Source organism: Oncorhynchus nerka, linkage group LG17 (assembly GCF_034236695.1).
Source record: "Oncorhynchus nerka isolate Pitt River linkage group LG17, Oner_Uvic_2.0, whole genome shotgun sequence".
Classification (NCBI taxonomy): Eukaryota; Metazoa; Chordata; class Actinopteri; order Salmoniformes; family Salmonidae; genus Oncorhynchus; species Oncorhynchus nerka.
In genome coordinates, this window is record NC_088412.1 from 46,661,822 (window position 1) to 46,681,091 (window position 19,270).

The 19,270-nt window shown below is 41.5% G+C and overlaps 1 protein-coding gene across 1 annotated transcript in view; it reads right to left on the minus strand.

Moving 5' to 3' along the window:
- The window catches only part of LOC115145330 (KN motif and ankyrin repeat domain-containing protein 4-like), a 101,425-nt gene extending 82,946 nt beyond the window's left edge, over positions 1 to 18,479 (minus strand). Inside the window, exon 1 of the mRNA XM_029686821.2 lies at positions 18,292 to 18,479. The gene's annotated coding sequence lies outside the window, so the exon portion shown is untranslated. The remainder of the gene's footprint in view (positions 1 to 18,291) is intronic.
- Between the last annotated feature and the right edge of the window lie 791 nt (positions 18,480 to 19,270).

Below are 19,270 nucleotides of genomic sequence, written 5' to 3' on the forward strand. Positions count from 1 at the left end.
AACAAAAGACAACTATTGTAAAATATACTGTGTCCGTAAAGGGGAACATACATTTGAAGTCGGAAGTTTACATACACTTAGGTTGGAGTCATTAAAACTCGTTTTTCAACCACTCCACAAATGTCTTGTTAACAAACTATAGTTATGGCAAGTCAAATAGGACATCTACTTTGTGCATGACAAGTCATTTTTCCAACAATTGCTTATAGACAGATTATTTCACTTATAACTCACTGTATCACAATTCCAGTGCGTCAGAAGTTTACATACACTAAGTTGACTGTGCCTTCAAACAGCTAGGATTTTTTTTTTAAATGATGTCATGGCTTTAGAAGCTTCTGTTAGGCTAATTGACATCATTTGATTCAATTGAAGGTGTACCTGTGGATGTATTTCAAGACCTACCTTCAAACTCAGTGCCTCTTTGCTTGACATCATGGGAAAATCAAAAGAAACCTACAAAAAATTGAAGAACTCCACAAGTCTGGTTCATCCTTGGGAGCAATTTACAAATGCCTGAAGGTACCACGTTCATCTGTACAAACAATAGTACGCAACTATAAACACCATAGGACCATGCAGCCATTATACCGCTCAGGAAGGAAACATATTCTGTCTCTTAGAGATGAGTGCAAATCCATCCTAGAACAACAGCAAAGGACCTTGTGAAGCTGCTGGAGGAAACAGGTACAAAATGATCTATATCCACAGTAAAACAAGTCCTATATTGACATAACCTGAAAGGCTGCTCAGCAAGCAAGAAACCACTGCTCGAAAACCGCCATAAAAAGCCATACTATGGTTTGCAACTACACTTGGGGACAAAGATCATACTTTTTGGAGAAATGTCCTCTGGTCTGATGAAACAAAAGTAGAATTGTTTGGCCATAATGATCATCGTTATGTTTGGAGGAAAAAGGGGGAGGCTTGCAACCCGAAGAACACCATCCCAACCATGAAGCACGGGGGTGGCAGCATCATGTTGTGGGGGTGCTTTGCTGCAGGATGGACTGGTGCACTTCACAAAATAGATGGCATCATGAGGTAGGAAAATGATGTGGATATATTGAAACAACATCTCAAGATATCAGTCAGGAAATTAAAGCTTGGTCGCAAATGGGTCTTCCAAATGGACAATGACCCAAAGCATACTTCCAAAGTTGTGTCAAAATGGCTTAAAACCTCTTAGTTCAGGCGCCAAGATTTGACAACATCCAGTGAAAATGCAGTGCGCCAAATTCAAACAACAAAAATATCAATATTCAACATTCACGAAAATACAAGAAAATATAAGTGTAATACATCTTGTTAATCCAGCCGCTGTGTCAGATATAAAAAAGGCTTTACGGCGAAAGCAGACCATGCGATTATCTGAGACAGCGCCCTACGTACAAACACATGAACATCATTTTTCAACCAGGCAGGTGCGACACAAACGTCAGAAATAACAATATAATAAATGCCTTACCTTTGAAGATCTTCTTATTTAATCCCAAATGTCTCAGTGACATAATGAATGGTTGTTTTGTTTGATAAATTCCTTCTTTTTATCCCCAAAATCCCCAATTTGGTGCGTTTGATTCAGAAATATACAGGTTCCAACTCGCCCAATATGACCACAAAGTATCTAATAAATTACCTGTAAACTTGGTCCAAACATTTCAAACAACGTTCCTAATCCAACCTCAGGTATCCCAAAATGTAAATAATCAATCAAATTTAAGACGGAATAATCTGTTTCCAATACCGAAGAAAAATAACACGGAGCTCCTGTTCACACGCAACAAAAGACTAGGGACCTTCAGAGTGACACATACAAAGAACAGCACTACTTCTTCATTTCTCAAAAGAAAAACATCAACCAATTTCTAATGATTGGTGACATCTAGTGGAAGCCATAGGAACTGCAACCAGGTTCCTAATAAATTGGCTTTCCCTGGATGGTTTGTACTCAGGGTTTCACCTGTCAAATCAGTTCTGTTATACTCACAGACATTATTTTAACAGTTTAAGAAACTTTAGAGTGTTTTCCATCCATATCTACATGTCGATGTCCTAGCTCCTGGGCCTGAGTAACAGGCACTTTACTTTGGGCATGCTTTTCATCCGGACGTCAAAATACTGCCCCCTAGCATTAATACGTTTTAAGGACAACAAAGTCAAGGTTATGGAGTGTCCATCACAAAGCCCTGACCTCAATTTTATAGAAAATTTGCGGGCAGAACTGAAGAAGAGTGTGCGAGCAAGGAGGCCTACAACCTGACTCAGTTCCACCAGCTCTGTCAGGAGGAATGGGCCAGAATTCACCCAACTTATTGTGGGAAGCATGTGGAAGGCTACCGGAAACGTTTGACCCAAGTTAAACAATTTAAAGGCAATGCTACCAAATGGTAATTGAGAAATTGTAAACTTCTGACCAACTGGGAATGTGATGAAAGAAATAAAAGCTGAAATAAATCATTCTCTCTACTATTATTCTAACATTTCACATTCTTAAAATAAAGTGGTGATCTTAACTGACCTAAGACAGGGACTTTTACTAAGATTAAATGTCAGGAATTGTGAAAAACTGTGTTTAAATGTATTTGGCTAAGGTTGTGTGTAAACTTCCAACTTCAAGTGTATATAAACAAATATGCAGTACAAATCAAAAGTTGAAATACCTACTCATTCAAGGGTTTTTCTTTATTTTTACTATTTTCTACATTGTAAAATAATAGTGAAGACATCAGAACTTTGAAATAATGTAAAAATGGGTTCATTTTTTAGATTATTCAAAGTAGCCACCCTTTGCGTTGATGACAGCTTTGCACACTCTTGGCATTCTCTCAACCAGCTTCATGAGGAATGATTTTCCAACAGTCTTGAAGGAGTTCCCACATATGCTGAGCACCTGTTGGCTGCTTTTCATTCACTCTGCGGTCCAACTCATCCCAAACCAATTGGGTAGAGGTCAGGCGATTGTTGTAATCTGATGCAGCACTCCATCACTCTCCTTCTTGGTCAAATAGTCCTTACACAGCCTGGATGTGTGTTTCGGGTTATTGTTGTACTGAAAAACAAATGATAGTCCTACTAAGCACAAACCAGATGAGATGGCCTATCGCTGCAGAATGCTGTGGTAGCCATGCTGGTTAAGTGTGCCTTGAATTCTAAATAAATCGCAGACAGTGTCATCAGCAAAGCACCACCACACCATCACACCTCCTCTTCCATGCTTCACATTGAGAACTACACATACGGAGATCATCCGTTCACCTACTTTGCGTCTCAAAGACACGGCGGTTGGAACTCAAATTTGGACTCATCAGACCAAAGGTCTAATGTCTATTGCTTGTATTTATTGGCCCAAGCAAGTCCATTCTTCTAATTGGTGTCCTTTAGTAGTGGTTTCTTTGCAGCAATTCGATCATGAAGGCCTGATTCACGTAGCCTCCACTGAACAGTTGATGTTGAAGCATTTATTTGGGCTGCAATCTGAGGTGCAGTTAATAGCTTATTCTGAGGCTGGTAACTCTAATGAACTTATCCTCTGCAGCAGAGGTAACTCTAGGTCTTCCTTTCCTTTGGTGGTCCTCATGAGAGCCAGTTTCATCATAGCACTTGATGGTTTTGCAACTGCACTTTAAGAAACTTTCAAAGTTCTTGAAAGTAATGATGGACTGTCATTTATCTATGCTTATTTGAGCTGTTCTTGCCAACTAGGGCTATCTTCTGTATACCACCCCTACCTTGTCACAACACAGGTGATTTGCTCAAATGCATTAACTAGTTGCTCCTACCCTCTACTTTTTTAAACATTTTGTTAAAAATCGCGCAACATTTCAGCGCCCTGCTACTCATGCCAGGAATATAGTACATTCATATGGTTAGAATGTGTGGATAGGAAACCCTCGGACTTTTTTAAAACTGGTTAAATCACGACTGTGGCTATAACATAACGTGCGTTACATCGGAAAACGCAGGAAAACCTGATCACAGAAAATGGAAATAAATATCCTTGCGCCACTTCCAGCAATTGTTAACAGTGAGCCGAATTAGATAAGACCGAGCATTCAACTCCCACAGCATCCCCATGTTGTCTAGAGTCTTGTGAATTGAATCATCTTTGATTCTTGGTTGAACCGAAACAGGGGCACCACTTACCTCCGGTCTCCGCCCAGATCATTCCGGAAGAGCTCTCTCGTGAAATTTTTTCCAAGACGACAGCTAATGATTTTTACATCGCCTACGGATGATTTTTATCGCTTATTAACGTTTACTAATACCTAAAGTAGCATTACAAACGTATTTCGAAGTGTTTTGTGAAAGTTTATCGTCTACTTTTTGAATTAAAAAAATGACGTTACGTTGTGAAATCGCTGTTTTTTCGTTTATCACACAGTCTACATATAACGATATCTTGGCTTTATATGGCCCGATTTAATCGAAATAAAGACCCAATAGTGTTTATGGGACATCTAGGAGTGCCAACAAAGAAGATGGTGAAAGGTAATGACTGTTTTCTATTTTATTGTGCGGTTTGTGTAACGCTGAAATGCTAATTATTTTGTTTACGTCCCCTGCTGTGCTTTTGTGTTGTAGTGTATTGGTGCATGCTATCAGATAATAGCTTCTCATGCTGTCGCCGAAAAGCATTTTAAAAATCTGACTTGTTGCCTGGATTCACAACGAGTGTAGCTTTAATTTGATACCCTGCATGTGTATTTTAATGAACTTTTGAGTTTTAACTAATACTATTAGCATTTAGCGTAGCGCATTTGCATTTCCAGAGCTCTAGTTGGGACGCAAGCGTCCCAAGTAGAAGCAAGAGGTTAAGAAGGAAAGAAATGCCAAAAATGTACTTTTAACGAGGCACACCTATTAATTGAAATGTATTCCAGGTGACTACCTCATGAAGTTGGTTGAGAGAATGCCAAGAGTGTGCAAAGCTGTCATCAAGGTAAAGGGTGGCTACTTTGAAGAATCTCAAATATAAAATATATTTTGATTTGTTTAACTTCTTGCGTCGAGCCATCCCGGATCCGGGATCGTGAATACAGCCTCAAGCTCATTACCATAACGCAACGTTAACTATTCATGAAAATCGCAAATTAAATGAAATAAATATGCTAGCTCTCAAGCTTAGCCTTTTGTTAACAACACTGTCATCTCAGATTTTCAAAAATATGCTTCTCAACCATAGCAAAACAAGCATTTGTGTAACAGCATTTAGCGTTAGCATAGCATTTAGCGTTAGCATTCAGCAGGCAACATTTTCACAAAAACCAGAAAACAATTAAAATAAAATAATTTACCTTTGAAGAACTTCTGATGTTTTCAATGAGGAGACTCTCAGTTAGATAGCAAATGTTCAGTTTTTCCTGAAAGATTATTTGTTTAGGAGAAATCGCTCCATTTTGTGCGTCACGTTTAGCTATGAAAAAAACCTGTATCCAGGATTGTGTAAATCTATCCGCAAGCTCATTAGCATAACACAACGTTAACTATTCATGAAAATCGCAAATGAAATTAAATCAATATGCTAGCTCTCAAGCTTAGCCTTTTGTTAACAACACTGTCATCTCCGATTTTCAAAAATATGCTTCTCAAACATAGCAAAACAAGCATTTGTGTAACAGTATTGATAGCTATTGATAGCTAGCGTTAGCATTTAGCGTTAGCATTCAGCAGGCAACATTTTCACAAAAACCAGAAAACCATTCAAATAAAATAATTTACCTTTGAAGAACTTCGGATGTTTTCAATGAGGAGACTCTCAGTTAAATAGCAAATGTTCAGTTTTTCCTGAAAGAAATGTTCTTCCTGCGTCATGTTTGGCTACCAAAAAAAAACGAAAATTAATTCGTCAAAACGCCAAACTTTTTTCCAAATTAACTCTATAATATCGACTGAAACACGGTAAACGGTGTTTAGAATCAATCCTCAACGTGTTTTTCACATATCTCTTCGATGATATATAGTTCGTGGAAGTGTGCGTTCTCCTCTGAATCTCAATGGAAAATGCCTCCAGTTGAAGTTACGCACCAATTTAGACAAAGGACACCGAGCGGACCCCTGGCAAATGTAGTCTCTTATGGCCAATCTTCCAATGATATGCCTACAGATACGTCACAATGCTGCAGACACCTTGGGCAAACGGCAGAAAGCTTAGGCTCGTTCATGGCACATATAGAGACAGCTATGATAAGAAACTGTTTAACCTAACATTTATAGTGGCTCATAAATGCATTTCCATTAATTAGAAGGTTGTCTATCCTCCCACAATGTATGGAAGAAATGTCAAGTTAAGTACAGTACCACTCGATTTGTTTTAAGATTAAGGGTATACTGTGTAACTTTCATAAGATTTGGATGCCTTATATGGACTACTGTATGACAAAAGGAGTCTGTATTGAAAACATGCCCACGCCAGAGGAGATATAGGCAATCCCTAGCTGCTGGGCCGCTCAGTCCTGGCCATGGGGGTCTGTACTGTTGTCACTCTGGGCTTGGCCTAACACACCTGAAACCAATCATGAAGGTTTCACTAAGATCCTAAAGCTGAATGGGTTGTGTTGGGTTGGGGAGCTAGAGGGCCGTGGACCCCCGAGGGTCAGGGGGGGGGTGACCCATTTATATTGTGCTGAAGTAAAAAGAGCTTTACAGAACTAATAGGCCTATGCTATGATAAATACTAAGGGTGTACTGTTTCTGTGTGTTAATGTGTAGTTTTCATTCAACTTTTGTTTTCCAAACCTTTCCCTTGAGATATAAAAAAAAAGATGGGAAGGAAGTTGTGTTGGGGAGTTGAGTTATTGACTGTTTGGGGTCGGGGGTGAAGGTGGCTCGGGTTGGCAACACTATATTGATTATTGAATTACCATGGACCCAGTTCAGTTTTATCAATCACTTAAACATATTTAATAATCTCTTACCTAGCTTAATGACTGTGGGCATTTTTGCTTACCTTTTGTTGTTCTAAATAGAGACTAGAAGGGCCATCTTAGATTGTGTAGGAAAATGTGCTTTAGATGCCCGCCAGACAAGTTATGTCCCCCTCTGCAGTGCTGGGTGATTTAAAAAGTCATAGTCAATCGATCAATAATATAATAATACAATACAATATTTACAACACGTAGAATCAATAAGAATAGCAAGGTTCAGAACTTTTGTAAAACATCACAGCGCAGTTGAAAAATATGTGACGAATAGAAATAAAAAATGGATGGTGTTCAGAGATAAATGGGAGGGGTTGAGTGGAGCTAAAGGATGGGACTAATAACAAACAAAAGACAACTATTGTAAAATATACTGTGTCCGTAAAGGGAACATACATTTGAAGTCGGAAGTTTACATACACTTAGGTTGGAGTCATTAAAACTCGTTTTTCAACCACTCCACAAATGTCTTGTTAACAAACTATAGTTATGGCAAGTCAAATAGGACATCTACTTTGTGCATGACAAGTCATTTTTCCAACAATTGCTTATAGACAGATTATTTCACTTATAACTCACTGTATCACAATTCCAGTGCGTCAGAAGTTTACATACACTAAGTTGACTGTGCCTTCAAACAGCTAGGATTTTTTTTTAAAATGATGTCATGGCTTTAGAAGCTTCTGTTAGGCTAATTGACATCATTTGATTCAATTGAAGGTGTACCTGTGGATGTATTTCAAGACCTACCTTCAAACTCAGTGCCTCTTTGCTTGACATCATGGGAAAATCAAAAGAAACCTACAAAAAATTGAAGAACTCCACAAGTCTGGTTCATCCTTGGGAGCAATTTACAAATGCCTGAAGGTACCACGTTCATCTGTACAAACAATAGTACGCAACTATAAACACCATAGGACCATGCAGCCATTATACCGCTCAGGAAGGAAACATATTCTGTCTCTTAGAGATGAGTGCAAATCCATCCTAGAACAACAGCAAAGGACCTTGTGAAGCTGCTGGAGGAAACAGGTACAAAATGATCTATATCCACAGTAAAACAAGTCCTATATTGACATAACCTGAAAGGCTGCTCAGCAAGCAAGAAACCACTGCTCGAAAACCGCCATAAAAAGCCATACTATGGTTTGCAACTACACTTGGGGACAAAGATCATACTTTTTGGAGAAATGTCCTCTGGTCTGATGAAACAAAAGTAGAATTGTTTGGCCATAATGATCATCGTTATGTTTGGAGGAAAAAGGGGAGGCTTGCAACCGAAGAACACCATCCCAACCATGAAGCACGGGGGTGGCAGCATCATGTTGTGGGGGTGCTTTGCTGCAGGATGGACTGGTGCACTTCACAAAATAGATGGCATCATGAGGTAGGAAAATGATGTGGATATATTGAAACAACATCTCAAGATATCAGTCAGGAAATTAAAGCTTGGTCGCAAATGGGTCTTCCAAATGGACAATGACCCAAAGCATACTTCCAAAGTTGTGTCAAAATGGCTTAAAACCTCTTAGTTCAGGCGCCAAGATTTGACAACATCCAGTGAAAATGCAGTGCGCCAAATTCAAACAACAAAAATATCAATATTCAACATTCACGAAAATACAAGAAAATATAAGTGTAATACATCTTGTTAATCCAGCCGCTGTGTCAGATATAAAAAAGGCTTTACGGCGAAAGCAGACCATGCGATTATCTGAGACAGCGCCCTACGTACAAACACATGAACATCATTTTTCAACCAGGCAGGTGCGACACAAACGTCAGAAATAACAATATAATAAATGCCTTACCTTTGAAGATCTTCTTATTTAATCCCAAATGTCTCAGTGACATAATGAATGGTTGTTTTGTTTGATAAATTCCTTCTTTTTATCCCCAAAATCCCCAATTTGGTGCGTTTGATTCAGAAATATACAGGTTCCAACTCGCCCAATATGACCACAAAGTATCTAATAAATTACCTGTAAACTTGGTCCAAACATTTCAAACAACGTTCCTAATCCAACCTCAGGTATCCCAAAATGTAAATAATCAATCAAATTTAAGACGGAATAATCTGTTTCCAATACCGAAGAAAAATAACACGGAGCTCCTGTTCACACGCAACAAAAGACTAGGGACCTTCAGAGTGACACATACAAAGAACAGCACTACTTCTTCATTTCTCAAAAGAAGAACCTGTATCCAGGATTGTGTAAATCTATCCGCAAGCTCATTAGCATAACACAACGTTAACTATTCATGAAAATCGCAAATGAAATTAAATCAATATGCTAGCTCTCAAGCTTAGCCTTTTGTTAACAACACTGTCATCTCCGATTTTCAAAAATATGCTTCTCAAACATAGCAAAACAAGCATTTGTGTAACAGTATTGATAGCTATTGATAGCTAGCGTTAGCATTTAGCGTTAGCATTCAGCAGGCAACATTTTCACAAAAACCAGAAAACCATTCAAATAAAATAATTTACCTTTGAAGAACTTCGGATGTTTTCAATGAGGAGACTCTCAGTTAAATAGCAAATGTTCAGTTTTTCCTGAAAGAAATGTTCTTCCTGCGTCATGTTTGGCTACCAAAAAAAAACGAAAATTAATTCGTCAAAACGCCAAACTTTTTTCCAAATTAACTCTATAATATCGACTGAAACACGGTAAACGGTGTTTAGAATCAATCCTCAACGTGTTTTTCACATATCTCTTCGATGATATATAGTTCGTGGAAGTGTGCGTTCTCCTCTGAATCTCAATGGAAAATGCCTCCAGTTGAAGTTACGCACCAATTTAGACAAAGGACACCGAGCGGACCCCTGGCAAATGTAGTCTCTTATGGCCAATCTTCCAATGATATGCCTACAGATACGTCACAATGCTGCAGACACCTTGGGCAAACGGCAGAAAGCTTAGGCTCGTTCATGGCACATTCACAGCCATATAAGGAGACAATGGAAAACAGAGCCTAAAAAATTCTGCTCATTTCCTGTTTGAGGTTTCATCTTGGTTTCGCCTGTAGCATGAGTTCTGTGGCACTCACAGATAATATCTTTGCAGTTTTGGAAACGTCAGAGTGTTTTCTTTCCAAAGCTGCCAATTATATGCATAGTCGACCATCTTTTCGTGACAAAATATTGCGCTTAAAACGGGCACGTTTTTTTATCCAATAATGAAATACTGCCCCTAGAGTCTCAAGAGGTTAACACTTTTTTGGTTACTACATGTTTCCATATGTGTTTTTTTGTAGTTTTGATGTCTTCACTATTATTCTACAATGTAGAAAATAGTACAAATTAAGAAAAAACCCTTGAATGAGTAGCTGTGTCCAAACTTTTGACTGGTACTGTATATTTACAAATATATACAGTAACTTTCAAAAGTTTGGTGTCACTTAGAAATGTACTTGTTTTTGAATAAAAAGCTATTATTTTGTCCATTAAAATATCATCAAATTGATCAGAAATACAGTGTAGACATTGTTAATGTTGTAAATGACTATTGTAGCTGGAAACGGCTGATTTTTTATGGCATACAGAGGCATACAGAGCCACCATCACTCCTGTGTTCCAATGTCATGTTGTGTTAGCTTATCCAAGTTCATTATTTTAAAAGGCTAATTGATCATTTTGCAACTATGTTAGCACAGCTGAAAACTGTTGTGCTGATTAAAGAGGGAATAAAACTGGCCTTCTTTAGACTAGTTGAGTATCTGGAGCATCAGCATTTGTGGGTTCGATTACAGGCTCAAAATGGCCAGAAACAAATAACTTTCTTCTGAAACTCATCAGTCTATTCTTGTTCTGAGAAATGAAGGCTACTCCATGCGAGAAATTGCTAAGAAACTGAAGATCTTGTACAAGGCAACCCTTCACAGAACAGTGCAAACTGGCTCTGACCAGAATAGAAAGAGGAGTGGGAGGCCCCGGTGGACAAGTACATTAGAGTGTCTAGTTTGAGAAACAGACGCCTCACAAGTCCTCAACTGGCAGCTTCATTAAATAGTATCCGCAAAACACCAGTCTCAACGTCAACAGTGCAGTGAAGAGGCGACTCTGCAACTCTGTCTAGAAGCCCAGCATCCCAAAGAAAAAGCCATATCTCAGACTGGCCAATAAAAAGAAAAGATTTAGATGGGCAAGAAAACACAGACACCGGACATAGAAATGTGCTTTTCTTTCAAAAACAAGGACATTTCTAAGTGACCCCAAACTTTTGAACTGTAGTGTATATGGGGGATTGGAAATGATGCAGACAATTACATTGATGGGAGCCACAATCTATCTGCAATATTAAAGATGATCTATCTTTTTTCTTGTATTGTGCCCCCATAGGATCAGTGCTTCTGGCAGCAGGTCTTTCCGGGGAGAGGAACACCTCTCCTCTGAACACCTCACACTCCAGTCAACTGGCAGGGCAGACCCCGGGTCCCAAGGGACTATAGTCGCACAGCCAAATACACACACAAGTGCTCAGACACACACTGGACCCTTCAAACACAATACACACTTAACACTGTCCTAGTGGCTACAGCTGCAGGGAGCGGTCTCCTCCAGCTCCAACAGGAGATTCCAACAGGAAGTTGGTCTTGGAGGGTTCCACTAAGAAAAATCACAGTCCCATGGCCATTCCGCAGTCCTCTCACGGCTTGTTTTTTCCTGTCCGCTAATAGGAACCAATTATAGATCAGTATTAAGACTCTGGGGGCCAACTTTAAAGTGAGCTCATCCATTGTTCCTCAGTCCACTCTCTGAGAAATTTCCTACCCAGGCAGGAAACAAAGGACAAGCAATCACCTGCATGCCCTCGTCCATTCGTCTATCCCTCATTTCCTCCTGGAAATGCTTTAACCCTTGCCAAACTACGGTGACCCTTGCCCAGCTGACATTCCCAACTCACACACCCACTATGGAGCCTGTCCACAAAGAATATATACAGTGCATTCGGAAATTATTCCTTGAGTTTTTTCACACTTTGTTATGTTACAGCCTTATTTTAAAATGTATGATTTTTTTTTTCCCTCATCATTCTACACACAATACCCCATGATGAAGAAAAACAGGTTCTGACATTTTTGCTAATTTATAAAAAAGAAAAGAAAACATCACATTTACATAAGTAATCAGACCCTTTACTCAGTTGTTTCTTGAATAACTTTTGGCAGCGATTACAGCCCGAGTCTTCTTGGGTATGATGCTACAAGCTTGGCACACCTGTATTTGGGGAGTTTCTCCCATTCCTCTCTGCAGATCCTCTCAAGCTCTGTCAGGTTGGATGGGGAGCGTCGTTGCACAGCTATTTTCATGTCTGACAAGAGATGTTCTATCAGGTTCAAGTCCAGGCTCTGCCCGGGCAACCCAAAGCCACTCCTGCATTGTCTTGGCTGTGTGCTTAGGGTCGTTGTCCTGTTGGAAGGTGAACCTTCGCCCCAGTCTGAGGTCCAGAGTGCGCTAGAGCAGGTTTTCATCAAGGATCTCCCTGTACTTTGCTCCCATTCATCTTTCCACACATCCTGATTAGTCTCCCAGTCCCTGCTGCTGAAAAACATACACACAGCATGATGCTTCCACCACCATGCTTCACCGTAGGGATGGTAACAGGTTTCCTCCAGACGTGACGCTTGGCATTCAGGTCAAAAAGTTCAATCTTGGTTTCATCAGAGCAGAGAATCTTGTTTCTCATGGTCTGAGAGTCTTTAGGTGCCTTTTGGCAAACGCCAAGCGGGCCGTCTTGTGTCTTTTACTGAGGAGTGGCTTCCATCTTACCACTCTACCATAAAGGCCTGATTGGTGGAGTGCTGCAGAGATGGTTGTCCTTCTGGAAGTTTCTCCCATCTCCACAGAGAAACTCTGGAGCTCTGTTAGGGTGACAATCGGGTTCTTGGTCAACTCCCTGACCAAGGCCCTTCTCCCCCGATTGCTCAGTTTGGCTGGCCGGCCAGCTCTAGGAAGAATCTTGGTGATTCCAAACTTCTTCCATTTAAGAATGATGGAAGCCACTGTGTTTATGGGGACCTCCAATGCTGCAGGAATGTTTTGGTACCTTTCCCCAGATCTGTGCCTCGACACAATCCTTTCTCTGAGCTCTATGGACAATTCCTTCGACCTCATGCCTTGGTCAACTGTGGGACCTCATATAGACAGATGTGTGCCTTTCCAAATCATGTCCAATCAATTTAATTTGCCACAGGTGGACTCCAATCAAGTTGTAGAAACATCTCAAGGAGGATCAATGGAAACAGGATGCACCTGAGCTCAATTTCGAGTCTCATAGCAAAGAGTCTGAATAGTTATGTAAATAAAGAATTTCTGTTTTCTTTTTTTAATACATTTGCACAAATTTCTGAAAAACTGTTTTTGCTTTGTCTTTTACGGGGTATTTATTGTGTGTAGATTGATGATGAAAACATTAGATTTAATACATTTTAGAATAAGGCTGTATTGTAACAAAATTTGGAGAAAGTCAATGGGTCTGAATACTTTCCGAATGCACTGTACAGCTAAATCAAATCAAATCACATTTTATTTGTCACATGCCCCGAATACAACAAGTGTAGACTTCACCGTGAAATGCTTACTTACAAGCCCTTAACCAACAGTGGAGTTCAAGAAGAAGAAAATACTTAACAAGTAGGCTACAATAAAATGTAATAATAAAAGTAACACAATAAGAATAACAATAACGAGGTTATATACAGGGGGCACCAGTACCTTGTCAGTGTGTGGGGGTACAGGCTTGTTGAGGTAATCTGTACATGTAGGTGGGGCCGAAGTGACTATGCATAGGTAACAAACAAACAGCGAGTGTACAAAAGGGGGAGGGGGGGTCAATGTAAATTGCCCGGTGGCAATTTTATGAATTGTTCAGCAGTCTTATGGCTTGGGGGTAGAAGCTGTTGAGGAGCCTTTTGGTCCTAGATTTAGCTATCCAGTATCGCTTGCCGTGCGGTAGCTGAGAAAATAGTCTATAACTTGGAGTCCTGGAGTCTCTGACAATTTTATGGGCTTTCCTCTGACACCGCCTAGTATATAGGTCCTGGATGGCAGGAAGCTTGGCACCAGTGATGTACTGGGCTGTACGCACTACCCTCTGTGGCGCCTTACGGTCAGATGCCGAGCAGTTGCCATACCAGGCGGTGATACAACCGGTCAGGATGCTCTCGATGGAGCAGCTGTAGAAACTTTTGAGGATCTGGGGAACCATGCCAAATCTTTTCAGTCTCCTGAGAGGGAAATGTACTGGTACTAGAGCTCTGTGTTGCTATTGTTGCTCCAGTGGCAATGTTGGGCTGCTAATCTCTATTATTAGAGTATAGTGCACACTGCAAGGCAAGCTAGTGACAATGTAGCCTTGCAATGCTATTCTACATTGGTAGAATACAGTCCAATGCGAGGCAGGGCTAAAATCCCTCTAGCAGATGTGCCTCAGAGCAGAGCAGAGCACGGAAAGTATGATTCCCAGACTTAATATGAAGGAACATAATAGAGGACAGCTAGAACCGTGAGCTCAGCCGGACAACAGCCCTGATGGAGCACAAGCCCACTGCCTCCAACAATGACAGGAGGAACATAGCGTGCCATCAGGAATTAGGACCAAGTCATGTCATGTGGTCAGGAAAACTCCAGGCCCAAAGGTGTTCACAGTTCGATACATGGTCAGTAACAACTTTGGGCCTTATCGGAAGAACACCAGCACAATAACATGATACAAAGCCACAACAACAGCTAAGGACATCTATATGAAGTCGTACTATCCCATCATTAACCCATCACTATCCCAAGGCATTTTTTCTTAGTTATGATCTGTACTCTCTCTGAAATTCCTGGGAGGCTTTTTCTCTGCCTCTCTCCCTGCCTGCCTGTCTGCCTGCCTTGATGATTGACGCCCAGGGGTTTTGGGCTGCTTGACTCCCCGAAGCGAGACAAGCAGGCATTAAGAGGCATTCAATCTCCTTAGCCCTACTGGAGCTAGTAAGTGAAAGGAGAGAAAATAGGCTTTTTTCTAGTCATCCTGTGAAGATAAAACCATTTGAAATCCCTACACGCACACACACACACACACACACGCACACACGCACACACCATGCTACAGGTTGATATATGTCTCAGTGGGAGCTACAGTAATATTCAGCGGGAGCCAGAGTCTGGAGAATGTGAACCATCTGGAGGTGTTAGGCGCTTGGCCAACAGTGATAGGGTACACACAGGCAACCATGCACCTCCACAAGTCCAGGTGTGTGTAAGCTAGGATTGTTAAAGATTTTGACTCCAGACTGGATTTCAGGACACTGATCATGTATCTGTGACACTGTGATTCTGTAACAGCTGCAATTATGGCTTCCTACAAGCCTCCCGTGCTGGCATTTACAGAACCTTCGGTGCCGTGTGATTAATATACTGTATAAGGGACTTTTCATTTTCTTGACTTCTGGTGCTGAAGGTGTCTCCACCGTTGCAACTTGTAATTAAACCAAAATGATTTTTGATTGATGTTATCCACGACTGCTCTCCTTTCTGTCAACCTGGAAGTTCCTGTTACAAGCAGTGAGTTCTACGAACAGAGCTTTCCTGTCGGTGACCACACAAAGAAAAACATTAACACAGACACACACACTGGTAAACTACAATAAAAACCATACTCACGCAAACAAACAGAAATGTCTATACTGAATACACAATTGAAACATTCACAGTGTAGGTTGGAAAAAGGAGGTGAACCCCTTGGCTAATGAGTTCTCCCAAAACAAATTGGAGTCAGGAGTCAGCTAACCTGGAGTCCAATCACTGAGACGAGATTGGAGATGTTGGTTAGAGCTGCCTTGCCCTATAAAAAACACTCGCAAAATTTAAGTTTGCTATTCACAAGAAGCATTGCCTGATGTGAACCATGCGTCGAACAAAAGAGATCCCAGAAGACCTAAGATTAAGAATTGTTGACTTGCATAAAGCTGGAAAGAGTTACAAAAGTATCTCTAAAAGCCTTGATGTTCATCCGTCCATGGTAAGACAAATTGTCTATAAATGGAGAAAGTTCAGCCCTGTTGCTACTCTCACTAGGACTGGCCGTCCTGCAAAGATGCACAGTGCAGAAGAATCCTAGAGTGTCAGCTAAAGACTTACAGAAGAAGTCTCTGGAATATGCTAACATCTCTGTTGACGAGTCAACAATGCATAAAACACTAAACAAGAATGGTGTTCATGGGAGGACACCACGGAAGAATCCACTGCTGTCGAAAAAAACCCGTTTCTGCACGTGTAAAGTTTGCAAAAGTACACCTGGATGTCCCATAGTGCAACAGGCAAAATATTCTGTGGACAGATGAAACTACAGTTGAGTTGTTTGGGAAGGAACACACAGCTTACCAACATCAAAACCTCATCCCAACTGTAAAGTATGGTGGAGGAAGCATCATGGTTTGGGGCTGCTTTGCTGCCTCAGGGCCTGGACAGCTTGCTATCATTGACGGAAAAAATGAATTCCCAAGTTTATCAAGACATGGGACTCAACAGAAGTTGGGTGATGCTTCAGGACAACGACCCAAAACATCGACAACAGAATGGCCCAGTCAGAGTCCTGACCTCAACTCAATTGAGATTCTGTGGCATGACCAGACATCCCAAGAATATTGCTGAACTGACAGTTTTGTAAAGAGGAATGGTCTAAAATTCCTCTTGACCATTGTGCAGGTCTGATCCTCAACTACAGAAAACGTTTGGTTGAGGTTATTGCTGCCAAAGGAGGGTCAACCAGTTATTAAATCCAAGGGTTCACATACTTTTTCCACCCTGCACTGTGAATGTTTACACGGTGTGTTCAATAAAGACATGAAAACGTATAATTGTTTGTGTGTTATTAGTTTAAGCAGACTGTGTTTCGTCTATTGTTGTGACCTAGATGAAGATCAGATCAAATTTTATGACCAATTTATGCAGAAATCCAGGCATTTCCAAAGGGTTGACATACTTGTTCTTGCCACTGCATCACATAAACCACAACAACATTACAGACAAAGATAAATAGGCCTACAGACACAAACACATACGAACACACGGACCAAAATAGCCACATACACAGGAACAACAACAGTCGGGCAATTCCACGGTAACAGAGTGATGCTGAGATTGTTCCCTTTAAAATGCATGTCAAACACAAACTCAGCATCACTCTGCCATTTGAGGTAGAGAGGCAGCCCGTGCCGAGAGCAGATAGAATGTAAACGTTTTGCCTTGAATGTTCCTTGCCTGAGAAGGACGATGCATTCACTCACTCACAGACTCACTAACCAGACAGGAGGAAAGAGCCTTGCTGTGTGAATAAATGCAGGTTATAAAAGCCAAGCAAAGGATGCCTAGTGCAATGCTCTCTCTCTCTCTTTCTCCATCTCTTTCCCTCGCTTTCTCTCTTTCCATTCATCTTCACCTACCTCTCTCCATCTACATTTCTCTCTCTCGCTCTCCCTCCCTCTCGCCACCCCCCCTCCATCTCTCTTTCCCTCTCCCACTTTATCCCCACTGCCCTGTATGGCTACATGTGTGACTGTGTCAGGCTGGTTGGCTGAGAGAAGGGCCAGCTGTAAGACATTAGCCAGCCCAGCAGGACCGTAAACTAAAACATAGCACAGCCAACCGCCAAACAGGATAGAATATGGAATACTACGACGGTAAAAATCTCTAATAGACCATAAAGACGGACCATACTAGTTACACGGCGTGCACTCAATCTCTCGCTGTGTGTGTGTGTGTGTGTGTGTGTGTGTGTGGCGGCATCCTATTACCACATTCAGAAAGTCTGAAAACCCCAAGGAGAGAATAAAACACGATATCAGAGAACCGGAAGAAAGGAGAGTGGGGGATCAGAGATAGAAACAATGTGAGGAGAAAAGAAGAAGAGAGGAATGAGGGGACTGAGATAGTAGCAGTTAAGGAAACAGACCGAGACCAGCAGAAGAGAGGAAAGAAGAGGGGTGGGAGAAGAAGAGAGGAATGAGGGGACTGAGATAGTAGCAGTTAAGGAAACAGACCGAGACCAGCAGAAGAGAGGAAAGAAGAGGGGTGGGAGAAGAAGAGAGGAATGAGGGGACTGAGATAGTAGCAGTTAAGGAAACAGACCGAGACCAGCAGAAGAGAGGAAAGAAGAGGGGTGGGAGAAGAAGAGAGGAATGAGGGGACTGAGATAGTAGCAGTTAAGGAAACAGACCGAGACCAGCAGAAGAGAGGAAAGAAGAGGGGTGGGAGAAGAAGAGAGGAATGAGGGGACTGAGATAGTAGCAGTTAAGGAAACAGACCGAGACCAGCAGAAGAGAGGAAAGAAGAGGGGTGGGAGAAGGAGATGAATGAAACAAGGAATCTCTCCAATATTCTTACCTCCAAGGCAGCTTGTTTTCCCAGCTGTCCGCTTCAGAAGTGTTGATGGGAACAGCACATTGCTTCAGTCAGTCTCTCCTCTCCCTGTGTGTGTGTCTCTCTCTCTGTGTGCCTTTCTCTCACACTTACCTGTAGCGTCTGGAGCAGAGGCATAGGAATGATTGAATTGAATGTAGAGGACTGAATGTACAGGATGGGAAAGTACTTCACAACACCAGCACTGCTGCTCTGACGGGGTCAGATTAGCTTGTGTGGACACACCCACTTCCTCAGCGCCGGTCCAATGAGAGTGCTGAGTTTCTGATCTCACACACACACACACACACAGCTGTGTGTCTGTTAGATACAGACTTCAGCTGGACTGCAAAGAGCCAGTGTGGCGTGGCTGCTTTAAGACTGAAAGGGTACTAAACCCACTGATGAAAAAGCAAAACAACGAGGGGGATTTAAAAAGCAGGGCAGCTTGACCCTGTAGCCTACATGGCTCCTACTGTTTGTGAGGGTATGATTGAGCACTCACTGTAGCACGTGTGTGTGTCTGATGGGAAAGGAGGGGGGTGTAATGATAAGCCCCACTGCCCACTGTAATTAGAAAAACAATGCTGGGGGTTTCATTTCGAAGGCTTCAGGACATACTTGTCATTCTTGGAGTGCACTACCCTATCGTTCTATCGCTCTATCCCTCTCTCCCTGTCTCCCTCTGCATGCATTTCCCCTAATGATGCTACCCTGGGGAGCCATGTCGGAGCTCTGAGCTGCTGTACAACCCACCCACCTACACAGACCTGACCTGGAATCAGCAAGCAGGCTATATCTCCTTCAATAGCATACATAGCCCACCATCAGACTAGGTTAACAACCATAGAATAATTATAGTTCTATAGTGTACAACATCATGCCTTATATTAAATACTCTTATATCGTGGTGAATTACTGAACAACAGTGTCAAAATCACGTGCTATTCGGGCCAGTAACCGA